This window comes from Gymnodraco acuticeps, unplaced genomic scaffold (genome assembly GCF_902827175.1).
Source record: "Gymnodraco acuticeps unplaced genomic scaffold, fGymAcu1.1, whole genome shotgun sequence".
Classification (NCBI taxonomy): Eukaryota; Metazoa; Chordata; class Actinopteri; order Perciformes; family Bathydraconidae; genus Gymnodraco; species Gymnodraco acuticeps.
In genome coordinates this window covers 7,501-12,500 of record NW_022991956.1, presented here as the reverse complement: position 1 = coordinate 12,500, position 5,000 = coordinate 7,501, and positions in this window count along the sequence as shown.

The window sequence follows — 5,000 nt, the reverse complement described above, 5'->3', positions numbered from 1 at the left end:
AGATAGATAGATATATACATACATAGATAGATAGATAGATAGATACATACATAGATAGATAGATAGATGGATAGATGGATAGATAGATAGATAGATAGATACATACATAGATAGATAGATAGATGGATAGATAGATAGATATATACATACATAGATAGATAGATAGATGGATATATAGATGGATAGATAGATACAGATAGATAGATAGATGGATAGATAGATAGATAGATAGATATATACATAGATAGATGGATAGATTGATAGATACACTGAACAAAAATATAAACGCAACACTTTTGTTTTTGCTCCCATTTTTTATGAGATGAACTCAAAGATCTAAAACATTTTCTATATACACAAAATAACCATTTCTCTCAAATATTGTTCACAAATCTGAAAAACTCTGTGATAGTGAGCACTTCTCCTTTGCCGAGATAATCCATCCCACCTCACAGGTGTGGCATATCAAGATGCTGATTAGACAGCATGATTATTGCACAGGTGTGCCTTAGGCTGGCCACAATAAAAGGCCACTCTGAAACGTGCAGTTTTGCTTTATTGGGGGGGTCTGGGGGGTCCGAAAACCAGTCAGTATCTGGTGTGAGGGGTAGGGGTAGGGGTAGGGTTAGGGTAATGTTGTGAATCGAGTGGCCTGTGTTCGTCGTCCATTACATACGCCTGCCCATACCATAACCCCACCACCACCATGGGCCACTCGATTCACAACATTACCCTAACCCTACCCCTACCCAGGGGCGGACTGGCCATTGGGAATACCGGGAGTTTCCCCAGTGGGCCGGTGCTGTGTGTGGGCCGGTGCTGTGTGTGGGCCGGTGCTGTGTGTGGGCCGGTGCTGTGTGTGGGCCGGTGCTCTGTGTGGGCCGGTGCTGTGTGTGGGCCGGTGCTGTGTGTGGGCCGGTGCTGTGTGTGGGCCGGTGCTGTGTGTGGGCCGGAAATAAAAAATAAAAAAGTTTATAAAAAATAAATATATATATTTCTTTTTTTTTGCCTAAATCCTACCGGCCCACATTTGTAAGTGTTCCGGCCCAGCCCAGCCCAGTGGGGTGTGGCCAGGGTTGGGTTGTAAAGGAATACATGTAACGGCGTTACGTAATCAGAATACAAAAATCAAGTAACTGTATTCAGCTCGCGTTACATTTGAAAAACTAGTAATCTGATTACAGTTACTTTCGTAAACCTGGAGTGAATACATTTTGGATTACTTATTGGAATTATTGGTGGAAAGATTTCCTCACAACATTTAATATTCATTACTAAAGGTACAGCCGAATCATCACAGCGCACAAAACCGCGCAGATGGACCAAAAAGGGGAGCGTTTGAAAAAAATGTGCGGGTCCGCTCAGTGAAACAATAACAACGCAACATGGAGGAACAAAAGTCTGCGTTTAAATCGTGTGTGTGTGTGTGTGTAGAGGTGTGTGTGGTTAAAACACATCAGCCACACCGCTATTTAGCCTTTCTAATGATTCTGAAGGTAAACACAGTGAAGGCGGTGTGTGAAAGGCGGTGTGTGAAAGGCACGGCGTGCTCCTCTTCTCAGAGGCTGAGTTAACCCTCCCGCTGCCTCCTGGTGCTGCAGAGATTTCATGAAGTGAAGGAGGTGTTCCTTCTATAAAACAGCTGCGGGCAGCAGATACTGTGAGAGTCACAGACATGAATTCATAGATCAAGGCAGACTGGTGCACACACTCTCCTGTTTTGCCAATCCGGTGCTTAAACAAATATAGCTCTACACCCCTGGCCGTAATGTCCTTAAAATGAAGTCCGAGTTCGACATTTTAATTAATGTCCTGCCAACACTGGCAGGAGAGAAGGCGACACGCCCTTTCTAAGCCATGTCCTCACATTCCAAGCTGCATCCCCAAAAAGTTTAGGAGGAGTGGCTGTACGGCTGTACCCGTAGGATAGAAAAGGGGGAAGTGACGTCTGACTCAGAGGTCGCGCGGCTGTGGAGAAGAACGTGTTGCCCATTCTGTTACTGAGTTTAGGCTAGTTAGCTAGCAGGTTTATTGTTTTGGGTGCAGTCACTTTTGCCTCCACTTGCTGTTCAAATAAATGTTGAAAGAAAAAGTTAATCTGTTTACAGTTCTGTTTTATATGGGTGTACTAGGAGCAGTGGGCAGCTATTGTACAGCGCCCGCGGAGCAATGGGAGTGAGGGGGGAAGGGGGATGTCCGGTGCCTTGCTCAAGGGCACCACGGCAGGGCAGGAGGTGAACTGGGACCTCTCCAAGTAGAAGTCCACACTCCAAATAGGTCTGGTCGGGGACTTGAACCGGCGACCTTACGGCTCACAGTCCAAGCCCCTACTGACTGCCATAGATTTAGTCCCTAATTTTGCTCTCAAAATGGACCAGATTGATGCATTTAACTTCAACATTTAAAAAAAAATCTTCCCGGGGGGGCTTGCCCCCGGACCCCCCTAGAGGTCCACCACCTGCCCACACCCCTGTTAAATTGTCTCACCCACATTGAGGATACTTCCGACGCCCATGTTTTATTCCATGTGTCAAGTCAGGCAAATTGGGTCAAAATGTTATTGCATCAAAGATCTGTTGACATTAAAATCACTAAATATATGCCGTAACTATTTTGCTCTAGGCAACTCAAGGGCTCAGGTAATGTGATTACTATATGAATAATGGTCCAAAATAACATAAAATGCAGGGTCTTTTGTTAAGTAACATACTTTCGTCGCCGGCCGGCCGATACATGCCGCGCATTAAGTGGCCTGTCTGTCAATTAAACCCCGGGCCACTTTTTCCCCCAGTCCGCCCCTGACCCTACCCCTACCCCTCACACCAGATACTGCCTGGTTTTCGTACCCCCCCAGACCCCCCCAATAAAGCAAAACTGCACGTTTCAGAGTGGCCTTTTATTGTGGCCAGCCTAAGGCACACCTGTGCAATAATCATGCTGTCTAATCAGCATCTTGATATGCCACACCTGTGTTGCGTTTATATTTTTGTTCAGTGTAGAATAGATAGAATAGATAGATACGTTTGAGCTCTATGGACCTGACTGAAGGTGAAGAACAGAATGAAATATTTTCCGGGGGGTTTGTCATTTCAACCCATTCCAGCTGTCAGCAGGGGAATAGACATTGGGAGGAGGCGAGGGCGAGTTTAGCGTCAGGCGGGCGGGAGGAAGACTGATGCTGCAGTTTGTGGGCGACGGTGCCTCTATCTCGACTCAGGATCGTAAATCAAGCATCCCCTCGGGGTCTATCTCCTCCTCAGACTTTCACACAGCTTGTTCCTCGGTCCGTGACGAGAGGAGATGTTGTCACAGCAGCTATCGATCGTGTGGGATGGGTCTGTCTGCCGGGGGATTTCACCCATCAGAGCGTGAAGTGTCCCGTCTCTGTGTCGGCTGGCTCGGGGCTACATGTTCTGTCTTTTTTACGCCCAGTCACTGCCAGATGTTCTGTCTGCAGCAGCTCTCTGGGTTTCTCTCCCGGAGAACAACCCCACATAAGTCATTCACTAATGTAAAAGACTATCTATAAAGTATACCATTTAAAGACTTGTTTGTGGCTGTTTCAGCACCATGGACAGAGACACAGAGCTAAGAAGTAGATTTACTCAAGTACTGAAATGAAATACAATTTATAGGTAATTGTACTTCTACCATACTACAGTTCACAGGTAAATGGTGTACTTTTACTCCTCTACATGTATTTAATACCTTTAGTTACTTCACAGATCTGGATGAATGATGTGAAATATAATCAAGTGTTAAATCAGACTTTAGTTCCACCTGGAGTAAATCCACCAGCTACCCTGCAGTATACAAAGTCATTCAAACTAGCTGCTCCTTTACCAGCTTTGAGAACACTTTCATGATCAATCATTATAAAACATATCATATATATTATTCTGAAATGGACCAATCTGCACAACGACTACTTTCACTGTCGCTACTTTCACTATATTTAGATGAGAATACTTTTCTACTTTCACTTGAGGAACATTTTGAATGCAGGACTTTTACTGTAACAGAGTATTCCTACACTCTGGTACTTCTACTTTTACTAAGTACAAGATCTGAGTACTTCTACTTTTACTCAAGTACAAGATCTGAGTACTTCTACTTTTACTCAAGTACAAGATCTGAGTACTTCTATTTTTACTCAAGTACAAGATCTGAGTACTTCTACTTTTACTCAAGTACAAGATCTGAGTACTTCTATTTTTACTCAAGTACAAGATCTGAGTACTTCTACTTTTACTCAAGTACAAGATCTGAGTACTTCTACTTTTACTCAAGTACAAGATCTGAGTATTTCTACTCAAGTACAAGATCTGAGTACTACTTTTACTCAAGTACAAGATCTGAGTACTTCTATTTTTACTCAAGTACAAGATCTGAGTACTTCTACTTTTACTCAAGTACAAGATCTGAGTACTTCTACTTTTACTCAAGTACACAAGCTGAGTACTTCTACTTTTACTCAAGTACAAGATCTGAGTACTTCTACTTTACTCAAGTACAAGATCTGAGTACTTCTATTTTTACTCAAGTACAAGATCTGAGTACTTCTAATTTTACTCAAGTACAAGATCTGAGTACTTCTACTTTTACTCAAGTACAATATCTGAGTACTTCTACTTTTCTACGAATTATTTCTTTCTACTTCCTTGTTTAACTTGTCCTTTAGTTATTTCAAGTGTTTCATGCTAAACGAACCCCCCGTTGGAACCTTCTAATCCGACCCCATGGTACCTTTTTAGTTTTCGCCGAAATTATTCCTCTTTTTTAAATGCGCATAATTAGTTTACCTAACCCTTTTTTGGTGTTCTCCTTGAAACCAAAACGAATTCCTGTACCCCATGGTACCTTTTAGTTTTGGCTATTAGTTTTCGCCAAAAATGGGGCAAAGCCTGCGAGCTAGTTCAGGCAGTCAACTCGAGCACCAATGATACATTAACACGTGACGCACCTCGTCCCTCTTACAACGAACCAAACACATTCTCCTA